The sequence below is a fragment of the Marmota monax genome, unplaced genomic scaffold, assembly GCF_021218885.2.
Source record: "Marmota monax isolate L192 unplaced genomic scaffold, Marmota_monax_Labrador192_F-V1.1 WCK01_AAM20220418_F8-fsc00678, whole genome shotgun sequence".
In the NCBI taxonomy this organism is placed as follows: domain Eukaryota; kingdom Metazoa; phylum Chordata; class Mammalia; order Rodentia; family Sciuridae; genus Marmota; species Marmota monax.
This window is the reverse complement of record NW_026693623.1, coordinates 68,096-81,637: the sequence shown is the minus strand read 5'-3', so window position 1 is coordinate 81,637 and position 13,542 is coordinate 68,096. Positions and strand designations below refer to the sequence as shown.

Genomic DNA, 13,542 nt, shown 5'->3' with positions numbered 1-13,542 from the left:
TCAATTGAAGTTCCTGGTAGTTTGTGCTTTCTTTGGCTTCCATGATAAGGTCATAATAAATAAGATTGTGTGTGTGTGTGTGTGTGGGGGGGGTGTGTGTTGGTGATTGAACCCAGGGCATTCTGCATGGTAAATATGTGCTCTTCTGATGAGCTATATCATTCACCCCAATTTTTTTAAACTTCATAGTAGTTTAATATAGGTTATCATTGAATCACAGACAATTTATTTTTTTTCAATAGTTCCCTCTTTAAAAAAGAGTTGTTTTAAATGTCTCTCTGTATTTGTGTGTGTGTGTGTGTGTGTGTGTGTGTGTATATATATATCTGCATATTAATATATGTATATGTTCTTTGTGTTTACTGAGACATCTACATAATAATTTGGGAGGCAGTAAATTGAGAAGTTGTTACTAGTCCTGATAAATTCAGTGGAATTGCCACATTTTTTTCTGGTTAAATAAAGATGTGATTCATGCTGGGTTAGGTGGCATACACCTATAATCTTAGTGATTCAAGAGACTGAGACAGAAAGATTGCAAGTTTAAGACCACACTCAGCAACTTAGCAAAGCCCTAAGGAACTTAGTAGACCCTGTCTCAAAACAAAACAAAACAAAAATATAAAGGAGAGGTGTTGGGGGCCGAGAATCAAGTCAAGATGGTGCCTGGCAGTTTGCCAGGAGGTGTGGTTTGTGAAGCAACACCATGGAACCATTAAGATGGTGGGAATTCCTTATTGGCTGATTGCTGTATCTGGATGATGTTAATTGAGTCAAGCTGTGTGTGATCAGTTAGGTATATATACTGCTGTTGTTCCGTAATAAAGCAGTTCCTGCTTCAACCTTCAAGTTGCTTGTCACCTCCTGGTTATTTTGCCCAGCCGGACGGCAGCAGAGAGGGATGTAGCCAGTGGTAAAGCAGCTGTTTGGTTTAATCCCAAATATCAAAACAAAACAAAAGACACAATTCATTAAAAGAAAATAAAGAGTGAATATAGCTAAAAACAAATTTTGAGGAGTAATTAATTGAAGTGTTAATGGTATGTATGCTCCCTACTGTGTGTGTGATATCATAAGAATGGATCCACAGGATCTGATTCCGTCCACTCCTGTCTACACCTTCTCCTCAAAACTGAAGACTTCTTTTTGTTGTTAAACTGTTGAATAGACAGCAAGGTTATGTTTCTTATGTGGGTTTACTGGAGTAAAGGACAATTGTGAGTTCGAAGATGGGGGAGGAGGTTTGTAATTTGTCTTGTACAAACTCTTATGCAGCTCCAGGTTCATACCCTGAGAACAGAACAGCCCAGACAGTACATAGACAGCTGGGCAGGCACACAGACGTGGAGGGTTACAGATTAATTTTTGGTGGACTGAGAAAACTAGAAGCATAATTGCTTCTGCACATTTGGAAGTATATAATTATGTGCATAGGTGTGTTAATAGACTTGATTTCAAAGTTTTAAATTTATTTTGTTCTGAAATAAGGAATTTGGTGTTTTCTCTTTTTTTAATGTAGGGAAATTCCTGAAGTTGTGAAAAATTGCAAGTTGAGAGTTGCACCTGCCACTGTTTTTGAAGGACTCATGTTACTTTCTGGTAAGACAAGCAGTTGTTGTGATTACGATTTTTAGAAGTATTTGTAGGATGTGTTGTGTATGTTTACTCTGAGTGGTAGAATAACAGAATTGTATTACCAAGCAACTTGTATATTAGGTCAAGGAAGAGTGCCATTTTTTCTTGGTGCTTACATGAATTCTAGTGAGGAATGCTTTGTATTTCTGGGGTGGAGATGGGAGAACATCCCTTCAGGTTTAAAGTGAATGATGGCCCAGGTTGCCATAGTCTGGCTGGGCAAATAACCGGGAGGTGACAAGCAAATTGTGAAGGTTGAAACAGCGGAAGCCGCTTTATTGCAGGACAGCATAGGTATATATACCTAACTGTTTATACACAGCTTGTTTCATTTAACATCATCTAGATACAGCAATAAGCCAATAAGGAACCCTCATCATCTTAATGGCTTGCTGGTGTTAGTTCACAAACCACTCCTCCTGGCAAACTGCCAGGCACCATCTTGACTTGGTTGTGGCCCTCAACACAAGGTAGTCCCCTTGTTCACTGTAAAAACTCTGGACCTGTCTCTATTGTACAGTGTTCTAAAACATATTCTTGGCCATAGCCTAAAAATTTCAATTGTCAGGTTGATACTAGGTAACTCAAAATTCTACACTGCCAAGGCTAGTGTTTGATAACATCAGCAGCATCTACCTGGAAAATTTTATTGTTGTAATCTTATATTTGCCACATGGTTGGCACTTTGGAAGAGTTGTGTATTTATTTAGTTTTGTTCCAAGAAATCCTGTGAGGTATGCAACCTCTCTTTCAGCATGTGTTTTAATATTCAAACAGGAATATTAGTAAAAAGAATCATCTTGCCAATGGTTAAAATAAGTTTGAATTTTATATTTATGCATTTATGCCTCAATCCTTTTGTGGACTATTAGATGGTAAGTTTAACCAAAAAGAGCATGTTTTGTGTATTTATGTTTTTTTAGAGAAACTACACATAACACAGAAGAGAATTGTACTTTAAGGTAGCTTCTAATTTAGTATCTCTATATTTTGTTGCTTATATTATTCTGAGAAAGGTGATAAAAAATACCAGTGACAACAGGAGTAATATTGACTGTTTACAGTGAGAACATATGCACAGAAGTAGTCCCAGTGAGTGAGCATGAAGGTGATCAATAAGCATACCTCTACAGTTTAGCCCATTTTTATTTGTATGAATCAGATGACAGAGGATGAGGATAGAAGTGTGGTTAATGGTTTCTGATGGTGGCTTTGACAGAGGGCAATATGGCAGGAGAGTGTGTTTTCCCCCACGTGAAGACAGTATCACTTCAGCTGAGCTCTCATAACAAAAGAACCCAAGTTCTGCCAGAGTCAGAAGGAGAAATCAATTTACATGTGGTTATTTTTAGAATTTATGTGTAAAAATAATAATTATTTTTTCCAATTTGAACTCCATGCACTATTTCTAAAATTTTTTAACAGTCACCTTCAGGTAGGTTTTAAGAATAACATCAAATGTGTTTTGTCACTCAAGTCTTTTATAAATTACAAAATTGAGAGAAGGCCTTTTTTTTGTATTAGAGCCTTCACATTCAGAGAGAAGCATAGTTTTGTGTGAAATCAGTTAGGAACATCATGTGAGAAGTCTTCAGCATGTAAAAGTTGGAAGCCCTGTTTGCCTGTCCTGCAAATCTCTGGTCAACCTAAGGATGAGGGCCCCTGAGACTAGCATGGTGGTTATTACAGATGGGTCAGGAAATTATAAGCCAATACTGTGTCAAATGATTATCATCTGAGAACATGAATAAACAGCCTAGAAAGGTTTTATAATTACACAGCTCCCTTGCAATCATCTAATTCATTATTTTCATCTTCCTCATATCCACTTCTTCCTCAACTGATGCTTTGGCACAGAACTTATAACCATTTTCTTTTTTTTTTTTTTTTTTTTTTTTTTTTTTTAGCTTTATCAATACATTTTATTTAGTCTGATACATCAAAAATATATCAGCTCAACATGTATTCAGTATCAAATTATTATTGAGATAGGTTATCTTAATGATAGCTCTTACTGCTTGTGCTAATTTTGAGCTCATCACTGTTACCCAGTTTCAATTGTGTAAGGCAGGTTCTTCACTATCTATTTTATAAGCTCAAAGACTGTGTGGGAAGTTGCCTGAGGTGTTCAATCAGGTCCGTGGATTCAATTAGCATTAAACTTAGGGTTCTCTGTCCCCAGAGCCTGCCTAAAACCCCCCATTGAGACTTTATTTTTTATATTTTAAAAGTGATGAGCAGAACACAAAGAGTCCATAGCTTTTTCTGTAGGGACACCTTATCTCAGTGTATTGTGTCTACATGTATTGTCTGTTATTTGTCCTTCAGTTGGCCTGTGTTAAGGGAAATGTTATTACCTGTTGGCAGATAAGGAAACAGGTGTCAGAGCCCAGCTGGCCTACATTGGGTCAGCTCAGTAGTGGTGGTCCTATCCCAGTAGCTTCTTGTCTCTCAGGCCTCCACCTGAGTCTTTCCTCACAGCCTGGTTTAGCCTTTCAGGTTAAGGGTGTATAAACTGTGTTGGGGATAAGAAAGCTTGTTCTGTCAAGCTTCAAGTTGTCTGAGTATAAACCCATGGCTTAATCTTTTTTGTGTATGTGTGGTACTGGATATTAAACCCAGGAAAACTTCTGAGCTACATCCTTGGCCCTTTTTAAATTTTCAGATAGGGTCTTGCTAAGTTGCCCAGGCTGGGTTGGAATTTGTGATCTTCCTGCCTTAGCTTCTTGAGTAGCTATGATAATAGACTTTGGTAGTGCTATTAGCAGAATTGCTAGGAAGTGTGAGAAGATGCTAACTGGTAACATGTTTGACTTTTTGAAAAATCGAAGCTACTGCTTTTGGGGCATCAAAAGGGATGAGGTGGGACTAATTCAGGTTCTAGTTCTTTCTTTTAATTGTAAAGTAAATGTAAATGTCTGAAAATTCTCTTCATTTTCCTCTCACAAATCCTTGATTCTAACTGTTTGCTTGGCTTTTGCACTAGACTCTTGATTAAATATGGATACGATGATAAAACTTTTCCTTCTTTTTCAGAAACAGAATGGCTCAGGTCATTAGTGATATTTATGGCATACAACCTTGAAATACTTCTTTTGAGAATTCCACTTGTACCTGTAGCTGTGACAAATAACCTTTTTTGCATTTAGTCTCCTTAGAAGGTTTTTTCCTGTTTCTACATTGGAACTCTTGTCCATGTGCTCAGATGATTTTGGCACAGTGACTTTTTCTTACTGAAAATAATTATAAATGGTTTTCCTTTTAAGGTCTAGAGCCCTTCAGGATTGGATCATACAACAATTTTGTTAACCTTGGAGAGTGCTGCAATGTGGCAGGATCCAGGAAATTTGCTAAACTCATCCTGGCAGGAAACTATGAAGTGAGCATCCTCATGAGACCCTAGAGGCATCTGTTTAATCAACTTGTCAGTGAACATGGTTCTGCCCTTGATAGTACTGTTAGCAGAATTGTTAGGGAGTGTGAGAAGATGGTACTATGTGTTCATAGCAGGCAAGGGCTATTGGGAGATAGAAACTTTGAAAAATCATTCAACTGTTACCAATATTTGCCAAAAAGTACTTAATTGGGCATGAAGAGTGATGAGATGGAAACAATTCAGGTTTTAACTTTTTCCATTAATCAGGAAGTCATTTTCAGGTGTTTGAGAATCCTTTTTTTTTTTTTTTTGTCCTCTCACAAATTCTTCTAGGAAAAAGGAAAGCCAAGAAAGTGCCTATTCAATTTCTCTTGACTACATAAAACACTGATAATGAGGGTATTGTTTAACATTTTAGTTGTAGATTAAAACAATAAAGAAAAGATACCGGCCTTTGCCTTAGAAAGTTTATGTGATGGTTTTAGCCACATTAAGCTCAGTCATATTGTGGGTGAGCAAAATTTAATCTTCATGGAGCATTAAGACATTAAATAGGTTTTCTTTTTCTTTTGCAAATATGAAGGAAAAAAAGTTGAGAAAATTGTTCTAAGCTTTCATGTTGGTTAATTTTATTATTCATATTCTCACTTAAAGCTTTTGCAATCTTTAGGAAGTAAATCTTTGAGAAACCAGTGCCAGAGCAGATTTAGTTTTCATCACATCAGAATGGCCCATTAGTCTTCCTTTATGGTCCTTGAAAGAAGCAGCCACGTGAGACAATTCACCAGAGAAAGTTCCACTTTATTGCAAAAGGTTGTGGGCTTATATACATCTAAGGAGAGATGGAAGGGCTTAGATAAATGACAGGTCACACGTTTATTGGTAAGTTCTTCCATATGTCAGTTCTGGAGCTGACAAAATTAGTTCTTATTGGGGCTAATGTTCCCCGCCAGCGAGATTTGAAATATTGGCACCTATGGGAGAGTTGGCGCCCACAGGAACTTTTCCCGCTGGCAGGAGAAGGAGAGGAAAAGAAGCACCTAAGGCACCATGCTGGGGTTTTGGGGGTCTGGCCGCCCCGATACCTTTTCCCAACAGTCTACCTCATGGCATTCCCCAGAGTTGTGTCTTCTTCCTCAGTACAGGGCCTGGTTACCTGGTTCTGACTGATTGGTTCCCTTCCCTTCATTCTTGTCACTGCTTAGTGCTGCCATATGCTTCTGTCATGGTTGTCCTCCCCAGTTCAAAAGTATTGTATGCCAACTTTCCACATGTATTAAAGTTCAAACTCTTGAGGCCATCCTCCCATCTTCCACCTGTGCACGGTGTTTTCCTTTCTGATCTTCTCGTTGCTTCTGCTGCCATACCTTGGCTGTCATTTGCCCCTTCTGAAGTGCTGATGTCTCTTCCTACTCATGTATTTTGCTGCATCTCTCAGTGTTTTGACTACATTTGGATTCTCCTGCCCTTTCTGTGGTGTTGCCCTCGATTCTTGCATTTGATGAATTTATCAGTGATTGCAGGGAGCACTTTAGGAAGAAGCAAACTGGCCAAAGTAACAATACATTATTTAATAAGGTCTTCCTTTGTGTTTTCTCTATAATAAATGCTTCATATCATTACTTGTTTACTCTTTATAGCCCCATAAATGAGTAGTGCTGTTATGCCCATCTTGTAGATGTGGAAATTGAGGCTTTAAGAGAGGCTACATTACTTCCCTGTTGTTTCACAGCAAGTAAGTAATAAAATCCGTACTGTCTAGCCCAGGCCCTTAACCATCCTGCTGCCTCTGTATAGTGGAAAGAGAAGGGGGAGGTAGAAAAGGCAGAAGATGAGTCTCGTTTTCCATGACTCAGTAATCCCTCCAGGTTCTTTGGCTTAGTGGAGAGACTGTTGACATGAGAGGAGTTTCTGTCCTGGCGTCTTGCTCAACTTATGCTTCTTTATAAACAAGCTCTCTGAGCTCACTTGGGAAGATTAGACCTTCAAGTGGGCATTCTGTGACTGCAGAAATAGCCAGGTGAGGTATTAGCATCTCCATTTCCCAGGTCTTTTGACCTCTGTAAGTTATGTTGTGTCTCCTCCAAACTATTCCCTACTGGGCAGTCGAAAGGACTTCCCTCTCAGATGGCTTCCTTGGTTCAGTTTATAGGGAACTTGTACTTTCCTATGGCAGTGCTCAGTAGTTTTTATTTGACTGTGTTATGTATTCTCAACTAGATTTAACCCCTTCCTGAATAGAGATTGTCAGTTATGCTTCTTGTTATTCTTTATATTATTTAAGTAATTACTTATACTGAAAACCTTGTTTGAATTTGTGAAATGGATTAGTGATCCTTTCTCTCTATGCAGCTTTGGTTCACTGTGAATGGCATTTCGTTGTGGCATGTGCCAGAGGGTCTCATGCCTGTTGTGCACAGAAACTTATAAAAAAAAATCCTATTTGATTTTCTTGGACTAAGAAAAATCAGGACAATATAAGTATCTCCTATTGATTTTTTTTTTTACTTTTTTTTATCACATTGTGACATTAACAATGAATAATTAAATAACAACAAAAAAGTCTCAGTATCACTAAGTATATATTTTTCCCAGCATTTCAGAGGAGAAGATATATAAGGCCTTTCTTGCTTTCCAGACACTTCACAACTATTTGAAGATTAAATTTGTGAAAGCATTAGGAAATGATAATGTAATAAACCATATGATGATGATCTTGAGAGACCACAGGTCATTGTGGATTGAGCCAAGTTTCCCAAAATGTGTTCTTTGGATCATTGATCCTGAAAGGTACTCCTTAAATGATGATAAGTGGAAAATTCTGCATATCATATTCTATTCTTCAAGGATGGTAATATTTACTACTATATGATAGGATCTGAAAAGCATTTCAGTCTAAAAACATTCAGAAATAGAGTTATCTCACAGTTCTTTTCATGCAATTTCTATCAGAAGCTTCCTATTAATACTTTGCATGTTTTGGCAAGTACTGAAGAGTCATGTGAGTTTTGGATGATTTCTCTTAGGATTTTTCTTAAAAGAAATCGGCTTGAGCTGGTTCTAAACCAGTGAGAAAGAGAAGAGAATCCTGTCGGCAGAGTATAAAGGGAGGGCTAGCTCAGAGGGCTGTGACCACAACCTGAGGATTTTATAATCTTTATGGTGGGAAAACAGCTTTGGTTGATTCGTAGTGATGTAATATGAGGAATGAGGCCCCTGAGAAAGGTTAATCTGTGGAGAGTGCTGGGGAAGGAGGGCAGGGCACTAGGCTGGTTAGTATCTAGAGTAGTTGGAAAGGACACTTGGGGAATGGTGAGGGATCAATTTTATTAGCATTCTCTTAGTCACTGTCTCCTAGAGATGCTTCATTTTTTGTTCCTCTCTCAGGAATCCCTGTGTGTTGCCAAATTAAAGTGAAAATGGGAGCCCAGGAGCTGGATATCAACATGGATGATGGCATGCTAGAGGGTCTGAGTGCAGTGACCAGATTTTGCAACTTAATATCTTCTGAACTGGACATTGTCAAGGTTGTACAAAGTTTATAATTGAGCAGTTTTGGTTGACTCACTGTGTTATTCACTTAGTTTTGCCAGTTGTCCCCCTTAGCTGTCCACTCATGAACTGTTTTTCTATTTTTCTACATTGAAAGCCCAGTGGTTTCTGAGTGTCAACATTCTAGGCTCATGGTAACCTTTTTGACATCAGCCAGATTTTTTTCCCAGTGTGTGGCATTGAATCCATGGGTGATTTACCACTGAGCCATATCCCCAGATATTTTTATTTTTTCATTCTGAGACAGGGTCTCAATAATATCTTGGCTATTTCCAAGGTTTCTGGGATTGGTCATGAGAACTGATGTGATTATATTTCTGGACAAACCAAAGATCAACTCTCTGAATCTTTGAAGTTTTTATCTGTTCCTGCCACATCATTTGTTCCATGTGTGCCTTGGGCATTGAAGTTCAGGTAGTGATTCCTTATCAGGCAGAAGAGACCTTCTTAGACTTATCAGATTGAAACAAAAGTATAAAACTTTGATAAATCAAGGGATTACATCAGCCTTTACATTGTTCTTTAACAGGTTGAAGTGAAGATGGGCATGTTAATGCACACCTATAATCCCAGCTCCCAGGCACACTGAGGCAGAGGAGGAATACAGGTTCAAGGCCAGCTTCAGCAAATGAGGGAAGTCCTAAACAACTCAAAATCAGAAATGAAAGGGGCTAGGGATGTAAATCAGTGGTAAAGCTTCTCTGGGTTAAATCCCCAGTGTGGAGGAGGAGGAGGAGGAGGAGGAGGAGGAGGAGGAGGAGGAGAAAGAAAGAAAAGAGTTGAATGTTAATTTTAGCAAAAGTATTTTTGTTAAGTATAAGTCTTTGAAAAAAATTTAGGTGGTTCTAAAAACTATTAAAAAATGTCACCTTATTTCTCTGCCTTTAAGTCTGTGATGAGAAATGTTTTTGAGATTCTTTTCTAAAAGAAACTTTGTGGTGATTTTGTTTTATATATATATAATATTACTTATGTGGTACTGAGGTTCGAAACCAGTGCCTCATGCATGCAAGGCAATAACTCAACACTGAGCTAGAACCCCAACCCTAGCCCCTTCTTTTGATTTTTGGTTCTAAGAATTGAACCCACATGTCAACCATAGAGCTAAACTCCTACTCACTTCCTGATGCTTTAAGAGTTTCATATTCTGTGCTGGACATGGACATGCCTATAATCCCAATAACTCAGGAGGCTGAGTCAGGAGGATCTCAAATTCAAGGTTGGCCTCAGCAATTCAGTGAGATCTTGTCTCAAAATAGAAAATAAAAAGACCATGGGTGTGGCTCATTGGTGAAGCATCCTTGGGTTTAATTCCCAATACCAAAAATTATATATATATATATATATATATATATATATATATATATATATATATGGTTGGATTGTTGGTTTTTCTTTTTCTTATTTTTGATTTCATTAAATGCTTAGATTATAAGTCTTGTGGTAAGCATTGAATTATAATTTTTAATTTGTGTATTCAAACTCCTACTAAGGAGCTCAGTACTATGCTGGGCACAGTGGTGCAAAACTATAATACCAGAAACTCTGGAAGCTAGGCTTAGCAACTTAGAAAGGCCCTCTTAAAAAGAGATGGGGATGGAGCTCAGCAGTAAAGTACATCTGGATTTATTCCCTAGTATTAAAAAAAATGAAAAATGAGCTTGTTGCCATGGCACATGTTTATTATTCAGTAAGTCCAACTGCATCAGGAGTATTAAGTTTGAGGCCAGCCTGGCCAATTTTACTAGGCCCTATCTCAAAATAAATAATAAAAGCTTTGGGATATAGTTCAGTGGTAGAGCATCCCTATGGTTCTATCCTCAGTACCACCAGAAACAAAACAAAAAGTAAAAAACTCTGACTAAAGTTTTGCCACTTTTCTTTGCACCTTTTGAGAATAAAAGGTTCAAAGAATCTGGTGGTCCATTGAATTCAGAATCCAGAGTTGGAGCCAGTTGTTTATCTGCTTTGTAGTGGCATGACCTCAGAGTCCTGACATCCTGATGAGGTGAGCTCTTGTTGGCCCTGGTTTCCTTAAGTGTGCTGGTTTCACCTGCTCTATCTGGTCTGTGAATGGTAATGATGGCACTGTCTTGTCAGCTCTGAAGGATTCTAATAACAGTGTTTCAATCATTATGGTAATTTTTCTCTCTTCTTTCTTGTGTTTGACCTACTGCTGAAATTTATTGGATGCTATATTTTGGGCAGCAAGGGTAGAACACAAATATATTCCACTAGCATGTTTTTACCAGCAGGGTGAAAAAGAAAAAGAAAAAGCTAAAGAGATGTGATTGCTGCTCTGAGCAAAATAGAACACACTTGACATTTTAAAATTTTTGCCAGGGAACTTTACCTGGAATCAGAATAAGTGGAGGTCTTTCCAACTTGTCCTTCTCTTCTGAGGAATGGACACTATCCATGAAACAATGCATGGGTTTTTCCTTTACCGTGCAATCAAGGTAGGTTCAAAGCCTGCTTGCCCCTGAAACCACATCTTATTTAGGGCAGGGTTTGCCCTAATGTGGCCTTTAGGCTAACTGGCCTGTGATCAGTTTCTGTAAAGGGGGTTTGATTCAGGTACCCCCTCAGTGCACCCACCATTCATGTGTATCTTAGATAACATTGCTTTTGGGCTTCAACAGTAAAGGCAAGTCACTGTGACCAAGACTGTGGTCTAAAGTGTAATCCCTCTGGCCCCTGATTTAGGGCATCACTGGAAAGCCTCACATTTCTTTTTATTGCCTTTAGTTTGATATGGACATGGGGACAGTGACTGCGGGAAACCTCCCAGTATATGATGATATCCACAAGAAAGTTCTCCAGCTCTATGAAGACCTCATCTGGAATCAAGACCCTGAGGCCACTGAGTAGCTATTACATCAAGCCCAGTTAGAGAGAAAAGTGTCTAACATGTGGCTTTTTCCTGTCTTTGAGTTTATTACTTACAATTATTGGACTGTGATTGTAGAATAGAAGCAAATATCTAATCGTGTCTCTGGATCAATGAACATTCCAGAGAAGGTATTTGGATTAGGGTAAGGAAGGAGGCTGCTTCAGCATTTGGAATGTAAATTTCTTTCTTTCTTTCTTTCTTTCTTTCTTTCTTTCTTTCTTTCTTTCTTTCTTTCTTTCTTTCTGTCTTTCTTTCTCCATGAGGATCTTAACCATTGAGCTGCATCCTTAACTCTTTTTAGTTTTTACTGTGACGCAGAGTCTGGCTAAATTGCTTAGGGCCTTGTTAAACTTCTGAAGCTGACTTTGAACTCCTGATCTTCTTACCTCATCAGCCCAAGTTGCTGGAATTACAAGCATGCACTAGAACTTTACTTTCTTTATGTTTATTTTGAAGTGTGAAATATGTTTTTCTTGTACCAGTAACAGATATTAATTCTAGAAAATTTACAAAATACAGGTAAGCAAAAGGAGAAAATAAAGTCACTCTTAATTCCACTACCCAAAGCATTTTGAATACCCTCAGTCTCCCAAGCTGCTGAGATTGCAGGTGTGCACTACCACGCCTGGCTAGGTGCGTGAATTATGACTCTCAAGCAGATACAGGGACTGTGAGGGAGATAGAAACAAGTTTGTACTGGACTGAATAGGATACAGAAATTTTCCTAGGAAATCTTTAATTGAAGCCCAAGTCATTCCATGTTGTTTTTTAAGTGACAGTGGATCTTTACCACCAACCTTTATTCTGACAGCTCCAATCAGGGTGTAAACTACTGTGGAATGATTCTGGTGTATTGGTGCAATGCATTTAGAAGAATAAATTTAATACTGAGTTAGCTCACATGGGACAGTTACAAATAGTGTAAGGAATGCATATGCACAACGTTTTTCTGTTCTGTTCTGTTTTGTCTTGTTAATTTATTGAAGGTCATAAACCACAACTCAATACATTTATGTGTCAATTTGTCCATGGAGAGATGCTTCTGGAAAAATCGGAATCCTTTCAACTGGCTTCCTCTGAGTAATTTCTGTATTTAAGATGGTGTAGCCCTATGAACCGCTGGTGGCGCTCAGTCATACTTGTCACCAGGGTCTCCCAGGAGTTTCCTGAGGTTCTGGTTGGTGGAAGGGTCAGTTTAGAATCAGACTTTTGGGCTGGGGATGTGGCTCAAGCGGTAGCATGCTCACCTGGCATGCGTGCAGCCCGGGTTCGATCCTCAGGACCACATACATACAAAGATGTTGTGTCTGCTGAAAACTAAAAAATAAATATTAAAATTCTCTCTCTCTCTCTCTCTCTCTCTCTCTCTCTCTCTCTCTCTCTCTCTCTCTTTAAAATAAAATAAAATAGAATCAGACTTTTTTGTTTCTGGAACAGCCATTGGCACTATGCCATGCCACATGCCCAGCATGATGGGTAGGTTCAGTCCTGCTAAGTTTCCCCACTGCATGGGATGTCCAAGTGAGACGTCTTCAGTGAGTCATTTTCTTTGCACACCAGGGTCACCTTATTGTCCACTTAACGGTCAGAACATCTCTATTACAGTGAGTATTATTATTACTATAACTAAAGTGTTATTGACTTGCATGTTGAGATGAGGAAAAGGCTCAGAAAGTTGATTGGAAAGCAAGTATTTTGATACAGGTGCTGTAGAGGAAAACAAGCTACTATCATTTAGCAACTTTTACATCCAGAGAGAAACAGCTGTGGCAAGTAAAGAGGAATCTGCAGCCTGTTTTTTCTGTGTTTTGCTTGATGGCTAACTGCTTCTACCAGGTTTGGAACTGAAGAGAGTTGGTTTGAGTCCCAGAGGTGTTGCTTTGTAGTTGTGTGCCTTGACCAGTAATCTCTCTGAAACTTAGTACGTTTTCTGGTGCCCTAATTGAATATCAGGCTGGGTAAATTATAGTGAAAAGAGGTTTAACTTGCTGATGGCTCTGGAAGTCCAAGAACATGGCACTGGCATTTGGTGAAGGCTTTCCTACTGACAATTTTGATTCTGATAACAGTGTGTACATTGTGAAAT

General features: G+C 38.6%; 1 long non-coding RNA gene across 1 annotated transcript; it reads left to right on the top strand.

Annotated features, from left to right (window-relative positions):
- Nucleotides 1-1,441: 1,441 nt before the first annotated feature.
- Nucleotides 1,442-11,435, top strand: LOC131424750 (uncharacterized). Its single transcript, XR_009228244.1, has 4 exons — nucleotides 1,442-1,599; nucleotides 7,650-7,801; nucleotides 8,399-8,538; nucleotides 11,312-11,435. It is a non-coding gene; the product is annotated as an uncharacterized LOC131424750 (long non-coding RNA).
- The last annotated feature ends 2,107 nt before the right edge of the window (nucleotides 11,436-13,542 follow it).